Source organism: Populus trichocarpa, chromosome 6 (genome assembly GCF_000002775.5).
Source record: "Populus trichocarpa isolate Nisqually-1 chromosome 6, P.trichocarpa_v4.1, whole genome shotgun sequence".
Classification (NCBI taxonomy): domain Eukaryota; kingdom Viridiplantae; phylum Streptophyta; class Magnoliopsida; order Malpighiales; family Salicaceae; genus Populus; species Populus trichocarpa.
The window spans coordinates 17,561,567-17,580,796 of NC_037290.2; positions in this window are offsets into that span (position 1 = coordinate 17,561,567).

The window sequence follows — 19,230 nt, forward strand, 5'->3', positions numbered from 1 at the left end:
AGCATTTGAATAAAAACACTTTATTCTGCTTGTTCAACCTGTTCCCTTCAGGTGAAATACTTCTCGCCCATTTGATAATTTCGTCATAATCGACCTCACTCAACCTGTGATCTGACTTGATGGTGAACACTTGTGCTACAACCGATAATTTATTGTGGTTCGTGCAACCATCCCGTAATGGTTTATCAGAATCTTTCAACAGATCAAAAAACCTAGTTGCATCTGCATTAGTTTCTTCTTCTACGATTGGACATTGACTGACATTACCTTGATTCATTCTCATTGCATCTATAACCATATTCCTATAAGGATCACTGTTGTCATTTGCAACTCCCTGCATGTTGCTAGCACTAGAAGTTGACCCAACCACCCTTTCTCCCATGCTTTTATTACGAACAAATACTTCTCCGTGTGCATACCAATACAGGTAATTCTCCATGAACCCTTTGTGTAGAAGATTCATCATTACAACATCTGGATACATATACTTTTTATTTTCACACTTCCTGCATGGACACCTAATACCACCTCTAGTAAAATTTCTAGGAATAGATGTTGCGAAATTAATAAAACCTTGAACCCCGTTACAATAATCCATCATCCGTAATCCTTGGGGTGAATCTCGATACATCCATGAATGGTCATCCATGACTTCTATCGAACCTCTACAAAATTACGATGAAAACATGTATTAATTAACTATGTTAGGTAAATAAATTTGCAAAAATATTAGTTTACCTCGATATTATCCAACAAGCTAATTACAACTTATCATAAATATTCATTATTAATTATCAACATCCATTGTAATATCCCACATCGGCGGGTGAGGGAGTGGTAGCTGGCTTATTAAGAGTGCTGGTTGCTGACTTGTCATACCCGTTTTGGGGCGTCAGGCTCAGATATGGGCTCGCGTCACTAGAAACAAAATCGTGAGGGCGGTAAGGCCCAAAGCGGACAATATATGGCAAGTTGGGCCGGGCTGTTACATCCATACAAATTTATACATATAAATTTATGAAAAATACAACTCCGCAATAGCATTGATAAAAATTAAAACGGACCCGTTAAACAAGCTATTACTTATTTCACCACAACACATGTAATTTGGTAATTCAACAAAGTTTCAATAATTTACAAACAAATACAATTTTACAAAATCTAAAACAAACCATAACAAGTACAAAATTATACATTCATACTACAAGTTTGTTTGAGAAATAATAATAAACATGTACATACACTTACAAAATACATATACTAAAAAAACAATAAAATTGGCATTTAAATGTTAAAATTAAAAAAGATAGATTTACTTACAGAAAATGATAAAATCCACAATAAATCAGAACACGGATGTTGTGACCACAAAACTTAAAGAAATATATACCGACAGAATTATTATGTCGGTAATACCGTTGGTGTTAAGCGAATTTCTTGTAGTGTTGGTTTGGTTCCCATGTATTAATTCCATAAAGCTATAATGGTCTCTAACCTGCCACTGATGGATCTAACCTAAATCAAAGACGAACATTAATTATAATTCTTTCCTATAGTTATTACAAAGAGATTTCTTTTGTAAGTAACAGTTCTACAATTAAAAGATTCATCATATTTTAGCTCGATATGGTAAGGGAGATGGAAGTTAAATTTGGTTAATGGTGCATGGTTTAATTTCTAATTAGCAAGCAAATTAACAATTAATAGAACTTGATTCTCACTCAAAATCGATGTCATATAGTGTTGTTACCTATTCTTTGCGACCATATAAATATATATAAAAAATCTAAAGAGAAAAAAACCAAAAAAAAAAAGAAAAAAAAATTAAAAACATTGAAAACAATTGAAATAAATATATCATTAAGCTTCAGGATTTCAAGAACTGAGCTGAAAATAAAAGTAGCTAAGATGGTAGAATTCATCTCCTGACAAAAACAGTTCTAGTTAAAGGGAAACAATATGAAGACAAGATTTCAGGTTGACCGAACTAAAGTTTTAAGAAAATTAGGTTTGGAGAATTGTTTGTTTATCTTTACAAACTTACTAAGCAAAGCATGCTAAATACTGGTTAGAGAGAATCAAAATATACAAGGTTGGAAAAACTAGCAGTCCAATATGGACTAGTAAAGACCCTTTAAATTGGAAAATTGAATTTGGGAAGTAAAATTCAAAATTGAATGTTTAAGGATTTGATTTGAGTTTTTTAGGGTTTAAACTTTAAACAAATTTATTGAGGACTTAATTGCAAGAAAAACTAGTTTTTGAGTTCAATGTGGGCTTTAATTGGAAAAAAAATGAAGTTTAGGGTTAAATCGCAATTTTGAAAAGCTAATTTGGTCAAATCGGGGGCCTAATTGCATAAATATTAAAGTTTGATGAGCAATTAGAGACTTAATTAAAGAAATTAAAAACCAAGGACCGATTTGTAAAACATGTGAGACTTCAGGGACTCACATTGATTTAATCAAGGGTCAAATTAAAGAAAATTGAAAGTTCGTTGATCATTAGAGGTCAAAATGCACAAATTAATAACCAATGACCAAATTAGAAAAGGCACTGAACTTTGGGGATGATAATTGAGTTTGGCATGGGTAAAATTGCATGAAATTAAAAGTTGAAAGGAAATTACAAGTGCAATTAAAAGAAATCAAGAGATTAAATTTAATTTTGACCAAATTCCAAATTAAAAACCATAATTTTTTGGTGGTTAACGTAGACGAAATGTCGTCTAATTCATGTTCAAAACGCATCATTTGGAATGGAGGGTAGACGACATATCGTTTGCCCATTATTCATCTTCTTCTTTAGGTAGTTTTGAGCTAATCAAGTTGACATCTTTAAACGAATGAATGTGAAGCTAATGACCTCCAAATTGAGCAAGGTTAGATCCAAACGAAAAGTGTGCATCTTCTCTACTAACTTCAGTTGATCTCTAATGATGTTTACATTAGAGTTGCCTCAACGAAACCTCGAAATTGGTCAACTCAGTCAGCCTTGACTGTGATACCTATTATGTAAAACCATTGAGTTGTTTCATGTGTGCACACTCAAACCTTCTCAGTAGGTATTTATTAAGAGTTGGTCATATTTCTCTTAAGAACAAAAGGCTAAAAACAACTTTTTGCCCTCCAAGTTTAGCAAAACCACCAAAATCTCAAAAATCAAGTTCATTGTAAAACCACCATAGAGAAACCAACAAAGTATAGCGCTTCTAATTGTTAAAATGTACATAAAAACCTTCTATTTGGATTAGAGGATCAAGAATCTATCAATCATAATTAAACCTTGATCAAAATCCTAACTTGAAACCATATAAATATCCTTGAAAAGTTAGAGCAGGAGAGAGAGAGAAAGAAGAGGAGAGAAAATATTGATAAAGAGATCATTATCGCGAAGGTTCATGAGCCTAGCACAAAGGTTTCTTTAGCTTTGAAACGGTAGAAATTTATGGAGGTAAAATTTTACAAAAGAGAGCAAATGGAACAACAACCATTGATTGAAGTTTCAAAGGTATAAACCTTCTCTAAATTAATAGGTGATGTCCACGAGGCATATCTCTAGCTTTTCCTTGCATGTTTTAATGATGTTTTGAACTTGTTTTGGAGTTACATTGTGTTGAGCTTGGATTTTGATTAATGCATAAAAGTTTTATTTTTTCTTAGTTGAATCCTGATTTGATTTTCTTATTGATGTTATTGGATACCAATAAGATATGCTTCTGATTATTTTTTATGGAATGAAGTAGTTTTGGAATCTCCTAAAAGTGACAGGAGGCCTTTGATGTTTGTTTTGGTGCATGTTCTTGATTTCTAGGTTTGTATGAGTCATATTGACTGTTAAAATACCAATTTTAAATCTTATATTGTTGAATATGCTTGCTATTTAGGTTTGACAGTTTTGGAAATTGAAATCACATGCATGTTTTTTATGATTTGTTGTTTGTTTTGATTTAAACATTTGTAACTATGGCAATGTGGCACATGAGAACAAAAAGCAAGAGGTTGGGAGGCCTAAAAGGCCAATTCTGGGTTGAATAACATTTTTGCATATCTGGGCAATGTTCTTTGTATAAACATTGTCTTGGCTACTTAATTTTGACCATTTGTGCTTCACTTATTTGTATCAACATCTTTATATGAGTTTGTTAATCAATAATCTAGAGTTAGTTTGCATCAATAATTGTTTTTTTTGAGTTTTAATTCTAGAGTTTTGTTTTTGCATCGAAACCTATTTTGATCAAATCGTGATTATTTGTTGATAATCATTGATGCTTGATGATTGATTATTGTTCAGTGATTGATTCCCATGTTTGTGTCTTTGGTTTATTCATATTTGTTCTGGATCTTGATTCATGTTGTTCGACATGTTCTTGTTGTTCTTCATGTTCTTGAGTTTCTTAGTTTTTATCTGTTTTTTGACAAATTTTTTCATGTTTTTCTTGTTTTTTGCAAGTTTGGTTCATTTTAAGTTTTGATTTTGGTTTTTTTTCTATTCAAATTACTGTTTTTTATTCAATTTATGGTTAAACCAAAAGATGTTGGCCTATATTTCAAAAAATGTTAAAACATTATTCTCGGAAAAAAAAATGTATTATTCACTTTTAATATAAGGATAAAAAACCTACAAAATGGTTAATATCCAAAATATTATTAGGGATATTTATTATTCACTTTAAATATAAGGATAAAAAAAATTGTACGGGGGTTAATATCAAAAATATTATTGGGATACAATTCATTCATTTCTAATGTCGCATGTCCCCGCGTGCTGTCTGTGGCGATTTTTGCTCGTTGGTTTGATTGGTTCTTGGGAGTCGCCACCTAGTATTTGATTGAAGGTTACTAGGAAACCCGAATGCACTGTTGTGTCAAAAATTCACGGGTAGGGGATTGCTTGTGACCAGGAAAGGTATTAGCACCCCTATTGCACCCTACTTGTGGTAAGCTGCTTCACAATTTGATGTGATTTAAAAGGTTTTGAAAGTTGCCATGCCAATGATTTCGTAAAAAAAAGAAGAAAAGTTCTTCTCAGTAAGGAGATCCTTATCTTATCGGGAAAAGATAACCTAATTGCTCTAGCATCAATAAAAACAAAACAAACTTTTATATTTAATATCAAGAATACATCTTACGTATAAGATTATAATCCCGGAAACAAAAAGAACAAATATTTTTTGAAATATGAACCAAATTCAATGCAAATTTAAACATTTAATTTTTTTTCTTCTTAGTTTTTATCATTCACAACATACATAAAAAAATAATAACAAAACACCAACTCAAACACTCTTCTTGTACTATGTTAAAGCACACACCTATTACATGTTTACAAATCAATCAAAATTCAAAATAACCCAAACACATTAAACAATTTTAAATTTACAAAATGAACCCCCAAAAATTCAGGAACAGTGCCGGGAAGCCCTCTGAAACTGCAGAAACAGTAGCAGCGCGTTGCTCCACTCGCCACTGCCACTGGCGGCGCGTGGGTTCACGCGCCGCCGCTGATGAAGGTAAAAAATCGGTGGATCGGGAACGTCTTCTTCTTCTTCTCTGTCTTCCTACGCCATCTGTGAGGGTCACCACCACCTGCAACAAGGGAAAAAACGCACAAACAACAGTTGATTTTTATTTCTCTTTCTTTTTTAGATCTGTTCTCGGTCTTCTTTCTTTTGTTTTCGGTTCATTGTTCTTTCCTTCTTCAGGTGGCGGATCTGACGGTTGTAGATCTAGCGGTGGCCATAGCCGTGGATGGATCTGTCAGTGCTTGAAGGCTTCGGTGTGGAGGAGAACGTAGTGGTTGTCCGGTCGGGGCAAAAGGAGACATGGCGTCTGCGGCTAAAGAGGGAGACTGTGGGTCTGTGGAGACGGGGAACAGCTCTGCCCATTCTCTAGTTGGGGAAGATGAGGTTGTTCTGTGGTGCTACTTGTGGTTAGTTGTAGAAGATGAAGAAGAGCGGGGGTTGTCTTGGCTGGTCTGTGGTCATCGCTGTTGAGGAGATCGAAGGAGAAGAAGAGGCTGCTGAGGGGAAAGCTTTGGGAGGAGAAGCTGGGAGACGGTTGCTGCGGTTGAACAGGAGAGGAAAAGACAGATTTGGAGCTACTGTGGGAACGATGACGGTCGGTCTGTGGGGGGAAAATGGAGAGGGGAGATCTCGTGAGGGAGATGGAGGCAGAGATCGACCGACTTTGGTTGTAAGGCAGACTAGAGATGGGCAACTGCGGAAGGCAGGTTGGCTCTGGTTTCCAAAGGATGAGCGGCCAAAGAGGGAGAAGGGAGGATCTGAAATGGCGGGGGGTCCTTGGCTCTCTGGTTCTGGGAGAGCAAAATCCAAGGACCCTGGGGGATGGTGGCTGCGTTTCCTAAAAATTCTGAAGTGGGGGCCACGGCTCCTTTGGTTTAAGAGGGAGCACGACGACTCTTAGAGTGGGAGAACAAAGGGTTCTTTGTTTAGGGTTTTTTTGTGTTACCCTTTAATTTTGGTACAAGATTGCCCCCCTCTCTTGTGTGTGTTGTGGAGACCAGTATTTGTAGGTAAAAATATTGCTAGGTTTCCAAACTTGGTCCCTCAACTTCTTTCTTTTTTTATAAATTTGATTTTTCTTATGTTTTTGGATTTTTCTTATCAACATCGACTCGAATGAGGAAAATCAGTGATTTTTAAAAATAACACGTTAAAAGTCGAACACTGAGTATTTTTAAATTCTTTTGAGACGATGTTGAAAAATGCTAAAAACGATCTAAATATATTAAAAAAACGTATTTTTTTGGATTTTTGTTGTTTTTCGCTATTTTTGGAATTTTCTGAAAGTTTATTAAAACATGGGTCAAAAATTGGATAGCAACATCTAATATAAGGATAAACACTGCAAGGAGTTTTATCTAAAATATTATTTGGAATGATGCAGTAGCCAAAACTTTCAAGTTTGTCCCGAAAGAAGCCTCATTAAAATTGGTGATATTTCAACCTGTGTCCCATGATACAAGAGTCATGGACATCTAAAATATCAAAGAGAAAAGAGAAAAAAATAAAAATCACTACATCTCTTTAGATTTCTCACCATGGTTCATTTGCGGTGCATAAGTTATGAATAAACTTGTTTTCTTTAAACATCTTTTAGAGCAAGTTTTTAACCTAAAATACTAGGGTTTGATCATCGTAACAATCCCGTCATTGATACACTGATAGAAATAGAAACACCATTAGATCATAGCAACCACAAATGAAGAAAAATAATGCAGCTTACCTTAGGTAAGACATACTAAGGATGTTAATACATTTTCTTTATGCAATTAGTCCCTTGCCTAAAATCTCTAAAGATCAGTTAGGGTTCCTAGTAAACATAATACTAGATGACGAACTGGTTTCTAATAACCATAATATTATATGATAACTCCTTATCCAACCAAAAACCTCTTAACCCTTCTAGGAAAAGTCATCGTGATGTCACACTATCATGTAGGGTACGACATATAGCACCGATCCAATTCTAGTTTTTTTTTCTATTTATCCAATGATATAATTGAAGAAGCATATTCACCATCCCCACGTCCATTGAAAATGATATTATTGTATATGAAGAGAGTTAGTGAAGGCATTAATTATGATTAAGACATGATAATAATTGACAGCTTTGTTTTAATCTTTCCGCATTGCTTTGTATTCTTATATTTTTTGGTTAGGACTCTAGAGAAGGAAGATTGAGAAACGGTAAAGAAAGGTAATTAAATTGAAAAGGTTATTTGTTTTTTTTTTTCATTTATATGGAGAGATAATTTTAAATTCAACGATAACTAGTGAAATAATAATTTATTATTAGAAAGCCCATTACTTGTTATATATAAATACTAAAAAACTAAAATTCTAAAATATTTTACAGGGGTGTTTCTAATAACCATAATATTATATGATAACTTCTTATCCAACTAAAAATCTCTTAATCCTTCTGGAAAAAGTCATCGTGACGTCACATTATCATGTAGGGTATGATATATAGCACGGATTCAATTCTAGTTTTATTTATTTATTTATTTCTCCAATGATATAATTGAAGAAGCATATTCACCGTCCCCACGTCCATTGAAAATGATATTAGTGTATATGAACAGAGTTAGTGAAGGCATTAATTATGACTAAGACGTGATAATACATAGTAGTAATGCTTTGTGGTCTCATTCCGGAATAGGGTCAAGGGTGATAATTGAGTTTATCTAACTTAGCTTTAATGGGACTTTCAATTATTCCATAGGTGAAACTAATAGAACAAATGAATGACCCACTACAAAACTAAGGCGATGAAAAAAATTATTGTTGATCACTGTCTATCTATCTCTTTACACACACACACACACATACTTGATCAGCTCGTTTTGTGAAAATCTCAAAGACTGATTCATTGTTCCTTGTTAATTAAAAGTTCAATCATTATTCTACCCATTTGGGAATAAAACGAAAGAGGAGCGACTAGATTGAAGCCCAGTAAGCTTGAGCCAGAGAGATTTTTCACAATCAAATACATAGCAGAGATCGTACCTGGAAATAAACAAATATATAGTGGGTTCGTGAATTAGATTAAAAAAAAAAAAGATATAGCACAAAGGGTTTTATTCGAAATTAATATCACCAACTGTAATATGTTAACCAATTAAGAATCATACCATGTAGCATAGAATGAGGAATCTGCTTAGATATGCTTGAAAAGAACTTAAAGGAAAAAAGAAAGACATAAAGAAAAGCATCTGCTATCTAATCTTTCATGTGGAAAAAAACTTAAAAGATGACAGCTGAAGGAGGGCAAAAGCAAGATAAGAGAGAATACACACAACACTTGGCAATTGCTAACATCTTGTAATAAAAGTTATAATAAAATAAAATTATGGGCTCTTTTTTCAACATAGATGGCACAAGGTTCCTTATCTTTGAGCCTAATTTATTCCATCGAAAGTACAAGGTTTACCGATTTTGTGTTGTGGATTAGATGGTACAACACTCTCTTGCTGCCGCGTCTTTATTACTTTCACCCTGTTATTTATTAAATTCCCAAGTACGAATATAAAGTTCCATCCAGAAAAGAAGAAGAAAAGACGCTGAAAGGAATTACATTTTGGGAAAAAAAATGCTAATTATTTAGTTTAACGCCATGTGATATATATATATATATATATATATATATATATATATATATACACTAATTATCAATCATAATAAAAATGTTGCAGAGTTATTACGAGTATAATTTTGAGATGCGAGAAGGGTTCGGAAAAGGTTTTAAAGATAAAAAACGATCTAGGTAAAGAATCTTTACTTAATTAGTTAACTAGAATTTTCATTAAAATATAATTGTTTAAGCTTATATGATGCGAGCCTCGTGAATATAAAGATTCATAAACTTATAATCATATCAATCATTTTTTAAAAAACTAAATTTAGACTTGAAGCTTGTAACAATGATAACTTGTATCTAGACATTTAAAATTATAAATAACCAAAAAAACATCACCCGACACTTATAAAGAAACATGAATGAGAAGTATGAAAGACCACGAATCTTCGTCAATTCTTCAATAAGTCATGGTAGTTTAATGAAGAACCAAATTAAAAGAATTTCCTCTCACGCACAATGATATGCAGCAATATTAATGTATTTTCAATCTAAAAAAAATATTGTCTTACAAAAGTAATATTTATACTTGAAATAAAATAAATCCTAGTTGATGTAGTTGAGAATAACATAATGTTTTAGGTTGGCTAAGGCCAACCTTTCCTATTTATATATGTATGGCAGAACACGACAGTAACCGTAGGGATTACAACATTAGAATAATCCTATATTAATTTTCTATTCAGAGATATACATGCTATACATTCTATAATATGCCCCCTCAAGCTGAGGGTGGAGGATCGACCCGAAGCTTGAACCTGAAAGCAGTAAAGGACGCAACGAAAAGTGGTTTGGTGAAGACATCAGCAAGTTGATCCAGAGAAGGGATAAAGCAAATATGAATTTCCTTCTTCGTAACCCGGTCGTGGACAAAATGATAATCTACCTCAACATGCTTAGTACGAGCATGAAAGATAGGATTCGCTGAGAGATTCGCGCCAAGATTATCACACCAAATGGTAGGAGCAGAGACTGAGGGAACTTGCAGTTCTATTAACAAATATTAAAGCCACATGACCTCAGCAATACCATCTGCTAAGGCTTTATACTCAGCCTCAGTGGAGGAGCGGGCAACTGTACGTTGCTTGCTGGATTTCCATGAAATCAGTGTCTGACAAAAGAAAACAAGATAGCCACCTGTAGACTTGCGATCATCAATACTACAGCCCAATCTGCATTTGTAAAACCATGTAGAGCAAAAGAGGTACCTCGAGTGATATGAAAACCATAGGATGTCGTTCCTTTGAGGTAGCGGAGAATGCGTTTAACGACAGCCCAATAGGAATCTGAAGGAGCATGTATGAACTGATAGAATCTGTTAACAACAAGCAGATATCTGGGCGAGTGAAGGTAAGATACTGAAGAGCACCCATAATTTGACGAAATCGTGTGGGATCAGAGAATGGATGATCCAGCTGTATACCAAGTTTGAAAGGTGAGACTAGAGTATCAATGGGTTTACAAGAAGTCATACTAGCCCGAGTGAGGATGTTAAGGATATATTTGTGTTGGCGCAACATCAAACCCATACCCGTAGACTGAACTTCAATACCCAGAAAGTAGTGAACAACACCTAAGTCACGAAGCTTGAATTCTGAGCTTAGTAACTGGATTAGGCGATGAAGCATGGCAGAATTGCTACCCGTAAGAAGAATATCATCAACATATATCTGGGCGAGTGAAGGTAAGATACTGAAGAGCACCCATAATTTGATGAAATCGTGTGGGATCAGAGAATGGATGATCCAGCTGTATACCAAGTTTGAAAGGCGAGACTAGAGTATCAATGGGTTTACAAGAAGTCATACCAGCCCGAGTGAGGATGTCAAGGATATATTTGTGTTGGCGCAACATCAAACCCATACCCGTAGACTGAACTTCAATACCCAGAAAGTAGTGAACAACACCTAAGTCACGAAGCTTGAATTCTGAGCTTAGTAACTGGATTAGGCGATGAAGCATGGCAGAATTGCTACCCGTAAGAAGAATATCATCAACATATACCAGGAGATAAAAGATATTAGTACCATCAGATAAGATAAACAGGGAGGTGTCAACCTTGGAGGCAAGGAAACCAATGGAGAGTAAAAAATCACTCAGACGAGTGTACCATGCCCTTGGTGCCTGTTTTAAACCATACAATGACTTATGCAATCTGCACACATGAGATGGAAGAGTAGGGTCAACAAAACCTGGAGGTTGCTTCATGTAGACCTCTTTAGTAAGAACACCATTGAGAAATGCATTATGAATATTGAGCTGATGAATCTTCCAATTACATGAAATCGCAATGGAAAAGACTAATCTGACGGTGGCCTGCTTAATAACTGGGCTGAAAGTTTCAAAATAATCAATGCCTTCCTGCTGGGTAAAGCCTCTAGCTACTAGACGGGCTTTAATAACGTTCAATGCTGCCATCAACACGACGTTTGATCCGATATACCCATCGGCTGCCAACAACATTCATCGAAGGATGAAAGGGCACTAGGGACCAAGTGTGATTAGAACGCAATGCCTTGATCTCATCACACATAGCATCATGCCAAGCAACATATTTATCAGCATCAGAGAAGGCAAGAGGTTCAGAGGAAGGAGAGAGCAATACCAGGGTGGCAGCTGTATCAGCTGCAGCAGAGGCCACCAGATTTGAGGTTTTGGGCTGCCACGGTCTAAGGACCATAGGGTGGCGGCTGAGCAACGATGGTGACGCAGGAGATGATGGTGTCACCGAGGTGTCCTGCTGTAGTGGATAAGCGGAGAGACCAACCACTAGATTCAGACCAGGTGAAGAAGTCGGGGGAGAAGCTGCCGCAAGCAGAGGGCTAATAGCAACAACGGGGCTTGCAACAGAGATAGAGTCTGCAGTAGCCTGGTGACTGGCAAAATAAGGGGAACCAAAGGAGGAACCAGAGGGTGTCCCAGCACTAGCAGAGACATCTTGCTGGAGTGCAGGGAATACTTATCTATAACCTGTACCTGCAACAGAATGCTGAGATGAAGATGCATGTGGTGACCGGCAAGGGAAAGGTGGAGGCTGTGGTGTTTTGGTAGGAGGTAAATGCAGGGCAGAGGCAGAGGCGGGATAGGGTGGTGTGTCTTGGTCGGTGAACAATGGGGAGTCGATCAGATTTAGGAGGATGGTAACAGGAGGTGGTGTGTGGTTTTGAGTCGAGACCCGTGCAATCTATTTAGAATTATCAAACGAAAAAACTTGTTCATGAAAACAGACATGACGAGAGATATACATGCGATAAGATTCAATGTCAAAACATCGATAACCAAGGTGAGAGGAACTGTAGCAAAAAAACACACATAGAGAAGACCGAAAATCCAATTTATGATTATTATAGGGATGCAAAAAAGGAAAACAGAGACATCCAAAAGTACGCAAAAAATGATAATCAAGAGACCGTTGAAACAAACAATCAAACGAAGATCGATTTGCAAAACAAGAGTAGGCATGCGATTGATGAGATAAACCGAAGTGTCAAAAACATAATTCTAAAAACGGAATGGAGCTTTACATTGTCCTAGAAGAGTAATTAAGGCCGGTTTCCATAATATGCCTATGACGTCTTTCTATTGTTCCATTTTGTTCGTGAGTGTGAGGACATATTAGACGGTGATGAATACCAATGGTCTGAAAGAAAGTGGTGAGTTTGCGATATTCACTGCCCCAATTAGTTTGAACAGATTGTATTTTTAATGAAAATTGACGCTCGACAAGAGTTTGAAATTGATGAAAAATAGAGTAAACATCAGATTTGGCAACAAGTGGATAATACCATATATATTTTGTGTGCGCATCAATAAAGATAACAAAATAACGATAACCATTCGAAGAAAAAAAAGGGAGCAGGGCTCCATACATCACTAAAAATTAATTCAAGCGGAGCAGCAGTTTTGTGACAAGTAGGTCCTAAAGACAAACGCGATGATTTTCCTAATGGACAACTTTGACATTGAAAATTAAGACGTTTGTTGTTACAAATAATCTTATTTTTCGAGACTAAAAATTAAAAAATACGAGAGGTAGGATGACCTAGGCGACGATGCCACAAATCAGCAGAAGTAGAAATGCAAAGAGACCAATAGGCTTGAGGAACTGACAGGACTGAAGACCTGAACCTGGACAAAGTATAGAGACCATCTTTACTCTATCCTGAGAGGAGTACTTCATTGGTGTTGAGATCCTTGACATAAAACAGAAAAGGGTGATATTCAAAATAAACATTATTATCGAGACAAAATTTCTAAACAGAAAGCAGAGGTTTCGTGATTGCAGGAACATGTAGGACATTAGATAAAGTGAAAGAACGACGTGGGGTATATAGTTTGGTATGACCGATATGAGATATAGAAAGTCCCTTACCATCACCAACATGCAAATTATCATTACCATTGTATGGTTCTGATGCAGTCAAGGTTGCAAGGTCAGGTGTGACATATAGATTTGCACCGGTGTCCGGAAACCATTTAGCAGTACCTGCAGGATTGTGTAGTGCCAGATTGGCACTATGTTGTTGACCATAACCACGTTGCTGAAGTTGGGAGCACTGAGGAGCAGTATGTCCGAAAGCTTGACACAACTGGCAACGGGAATTGGATCCCCTATTGCGCTGCCAATTTCCCTGCCAGTTGCTCTATCTGTTGTCGTTGCTGGGAGTGCTGTGGAAGCTGTAAAAGTCAGGCTTGGAACCAGAATTGCGATGCCCTCTGTGATTGAACTGTTGAGGACGCCAGCTTCCATTAAAATGGCCCTTATTTCGACCAAACTGAGCAGCAGGCTGACGGTGAGAGATAAGCACTGAAGAAGGGATGTTTGGCGTGGGCAACAAGGGTGCATGAATTGTAGCAAACCCCATGGACAAATGGGACGATTTATGAATAAATTCATATGTTAGGAGATGACTAAGCCAATCTGCATATGGAAGAGGATCTGCCCTTGTAACAAGACTTGTTACTAAGTCCTTAAATTCTTCGCGAAGGCCATGAAACACATATAAGTTGAAATCTGCTAGCGAAATAGGCCGGCCAGCAGCGGCTAGCTCATCAAATAAGGCCTTAGCTTTTTGCATAAATTGAGTTACCGATTCATCACCTTGTCGAAGGTCTTGAAGAGAGCCATGAAGTTGCATAATACGAGAATTGGATGTGGAAGTTAGAGCTTGCTCAAGTGTGTGCCAGACAGAGCATATGGTTGGAAAATCAACAACAAGATGAAGAACTTTCATGGATAGCGAAGAGAGCAGGGCACTTCGAATGAGTTGGTCCTGTTGTTTCCAATGAAGAAAGTGTTGAGATACTTGAAGAGAGACATCATCGGCAACAAGAATATGTGGAGAGGGGCAGGAGTTTGAACCATCAACAAAACTGAAAACTCCTTGGCCTAGAAGATACGGCTTCATCTGCATTCGCCAATACAGATTATTAGTGTTTGTCAGTTTCAAAGAGATGACTTGATGAGTGTGGGAGAGAGACACAATTGCAGCGGCAGAAGTGGTAGTGGCTTCAGCAGAAGAGGGCGGCTGTAGAGGAGCATTATTGGGGTTGAAAAGAGCATGGCCAACATCTGTAGGTTGTGGCCACTGCAGAACCGAAGCTGAAGAAGAAGGTGTTGCGGCAGGGGAGGAAGATGGCACTACCGGTGCTGCTGCAGAGGGAGAGATGGCTGCTAGCTGGGAGGAATCCATTGCAGAGAGGAGGAGAAGTGTTTTAGTTTATTTAGGGCTCTAATACCAAGTTGAGAATAATAGAATGTCTTAAGTTGGCCTTAGCCAACCTTTCCTATTTATATATGTGTGGTAAAACACGGTAGTAACCGTAGGGATTACAACATTGGTATAATCCTATATTAATTTCCAATTCATATATATACATGCTATACATTCTATAATAGACATAATAGACTAACATCAATTCAAATTAAAATAAGGCCCAAAGTATCTCAAATAAGATCTAAAACATGAAATATAGTAAAAATAAATATTCTAAAAAATAAGCCCAAGTTGTTGCCCTATAGGAATTAAAATAAGCAAGTGTTGAATAAATTCCTTACTTGGAAAAAACCCCTTGGCCAAATAGATATTGTTGTCGCCCTTTGGAATCCCAAACAAAAAAGGAAATAATTTAGCCTCTCATGTTTCTAAACATAATAAAGAATCCTCCTATAGCTTAGAATCCATAAAACATACGAAAACAAATAAAAATTGTTGCTGCCAAAATTAAGTATCTCATGAAGTAGATGGATTAGGCCTCTCTTATGTACAACTTAAATTTATTAAAATCAGATCATTACATATTAAAGTTGTAGTCTCATTGAAATTCATATTGACTCAAATGCTATGAATAAGCTCATTGAATACATCATTAAGTTTCTCAATCCTTAATCTTATAATTGGCTCATCTGAAACTTTTAATGAATTATTTAGTGTAGTTTAGATTGCATCATTATATTTATCATATAATCTTCTTATAAATATAAGGTTGTTTGAGCTTTATCTTTATCCGGTAATCTCTTATAAATATAAAGCCATGCATTCATAATTTTATGTGTTGAATAACAATGAATAAAAGCTTTAGTGTTTAGTTTTTTCAATAATTAGTATCAAAGCTTGGAAAAAAAAGAGAGAACAATTTGGCATCAGCAGCAGCCTCCATAGCACAAGTAGACCTGTAAACGCAGTAGCAAACAACCTCAAAAAAAGATAAGGCAACTAGTTAGAATAGCAGTAGCAGCTCACCACATTCTCATGCAATAGTGGCTTTAAGCACATAACAACAACTTCATTCCAGTATAGACACAAACATAACAACAGCACAAAAGCAACAGCCTTCTCCCTTCGCGACAATAGCAGACGCAACAACAGCTCTTACACAAGTAGACCTCCAATCACAGCAGTTGTCCTTTAAACAAAATAACATAAACAAAGTAGAGAAAACCAGAGTAACTAGAGAAAAATTGGCACGGTAGCAAACCAAAATAGAACATAACAATAGTTCATTTTAGAAGAAAAAGATCACACATGTAGAAGCAACATGCAGAAGCAGTAGAATGCAATACCATCTCAATAAGAACTCAACAACAGTCCTCTTTCTAGTAGTAGTGGCCTCTAACACAATAGTAGATCAGCTTAGCAGCAGGAGCAGTGGCAGCAACAATCTTCAACATGAAAGAAAAACTTTTATTGCCTAGAATTTTTTGAAAGATTATTAATAAAACTTTGTGCAAATCTAGATATAGCAGTAACAACTTTAACGTGGTAGCAAGCTAAGTCTCCCTTTAAGGCAGAAAACCAGCCTTTAATAATGGCAAAAACAAGTCTCTAATAAATTAAATCATGACTTTCTAGAACAAATTCAACCAGTGATTCCTTGTTTTGATGACCATTATGATCATTGGATGATATTGTTAAGGGAAAAATTGTTAAGCTCCAAGGAGTATTGGCAATTCATTTGTCACACCTGGATATCGCGGCGACCGATTAAAAATTAATCTCGATATGGAAAAAGAACAGATATCTTACATCTTGTTCTTTTAGAGGAAAAGGTCTTGTTCGAGGAATCGCCACCTAGTATTATGGTCATTAGGAACCCTAACTGGTTAACAGAGATTCTATGGTACATGACTTATTACGTAAAAGGAAGATGCTATCATCCCTTAAGCGTCCTACCTGAGGCAGGCTACATTGCTGGTTTCGTCTAAAATTGCTAAAGGTTTGTTTGTGTTCTGTTCTCATGGTCATCCTGTAATATTCCCGACTCTAGCGTCAGTGAATATTCACCTAATGAATATTTCCAACTCTGGCGTTGGTAAATATTGTGCAATCCACAAAATACAATATAATTCCTGACTCTGGTGCCAGTGAAAAAATCCGCAAAATTGTGTATTAAAATAAATAAAAACTATTTTTTTCTTTTCCTTTTTTATCATTTTTTTATGTAGCCGGTCACAAAACATAAAAAGGGGGGGTCGGGTCACTGGTCTAAACCAGTGACTCGGTTGGCCACTGTTGCATGCATGCGTGAACAACTCACGCATGCATGCTACAGTAGTAAGGTAATTAATTTGGCAAAACAGGGGAAGAAAGACTTACCTGGCGAGGCAGCGGCTGGAGGCGTTGGTGGAGGAAGACTGGTCGGTTGCTTTCTCCTCCTCTTTCGTTTCTTCTTGTTCTCCACCGGTATTCCCTCCTCTCTGCGGTTGAGGATGGCGGCTTCCAGGGTTGCTGAGATCAGTGCAGCTGCTTCAATGGAGGACTGCTGGATGTTCACAATGTGGAAGAGCTGTTGGGGCTGGTGTAGCTACGGAGTGAAAGCGAAGACGATGACGATGGTGATGGAGGGTTGCCCGACTGCTACTGCTTTCCCCTCTGTTTTTGTTTTTCTATGTCTTCCCTAGTCTTTCTTTCCTGTGCTGTTGCTTTGTGCTATTATTGGGAAACGAAGGCAAAGACGATGGTGATGGTTGGGGATTTTTGTTCAGCTGAGATGGCAGGCCAAGGCTGGTGAGGTGGCGGTTTTGGTCTCAAGCCAAAGAGAAAAAGAAAAGCCACGGAGGGCTTCTCTGGTTGTTTTTGGTGACTGGGGCAGAAGAGGAGGAAAAAAAAGCTAGGGGGAGGGGGCAGTGGCGGCTAGTCTAGGATTCGGCCGCGCCCTCTCCTTTTTTGTTGTAAATGTCTTTTTTTTATTTATCTTTTTTGTAGGGTTTCTGGTAATGGCCTTCTCCTGGGGTTTCCTCCGCGCCCCTTTTGCATACACTAAGATCTGTATTTATAGTGCAAGAGTCCCTTCGCGTGTGAGAAACCAAGTTTCAATCAAACTCATTCTCTTCTTTAAAGTTTGAATTTGATTAAGAATTAAATTTGAAAGCAGATAACTATCATTATCTTGAAGATAGGGATTATCTTGAAGATAAATATAGAATGACAAAAGCACATTGTAGTCCCTAGTTTTCACGCAAGTTGACAAATTACACTTTGCATCGAAATAAATCTCTGATTTTTTAATTTTACATTTTAAACCCTGTAAAATTAAATTAAAAGCCAATGGGCCAAAATTGGGTTACAACATCATTTATGAAGAAATACTTGAACCACCAACTAATAAAAGATATGCAAAAAAAAGAGAAAGAAAGGCAATGATTAAAATCTTTTAAAGAAAAAAAGTTATATTTTTCGATTGATTAACTAGTCAATCTTGAAAATTATTTTTTACAATGATATCTCAAAGGATATTTGGAATTGCATGAAAACAAATATCAATGAATAACTAATGCAAAGAGGCAACAACTTCAAGCATTTTGAACACCTTTTGAATTGTTAAAGATGAATATGGGAAGTCGATTACAAAGTATTTTTCATGAACAATAGCAATTGTTAGTAAGATGCAGATCCATGGTAATAAAATGAAAGATATCATCATCATTGAGAAAATTATTTGATCATTGAAACTAAAACTCAATTTTATTATGTGTTCAATAGAAGAGGATTTTTTTTCGCATGCAAAACGGATATTAGGATTTTTTTATTACATCCATTTTTTATTAATTTTTTTTTAAATTTATTTAACTGACAATATTTTTTTTGAAACGTATGTGCAGAGTGATGACTATTAAAAGGGGTGCAACAATTCGTGGATAGTCGAGCTCAGCACTTTGTGGTGTGTTGGTTTTCAACCATTTTTTTTTAAATTTATTATTTCCTTGAATTTGATACATATAATAGCTGGTTGAATGAGAGATACAGGGACAATCCTTCGACCGAGCCAAATCTCGATTTGGATTTATGGTTGGAGATAGGATGTATGGTGGACCCGATAGAAATCGGGTGTATTGACTCTCTTACACTACAATCAAGAACTTACAGATGACCTGTAGTGTTTCAACCGTTCGATGATCGTAATCAATTTCAAACACTCAAACTCTAGAGTTCGCAACAATGTTAGACCAACGAGTACAGGCTCGGACAACCCATCTTAACAAAAATATGAACGATTTACTATTGATTATAAAGAACTCCGTCATTTGGTAATGGAGATGAGATCACAGATGAATAGTACATGTGCACCC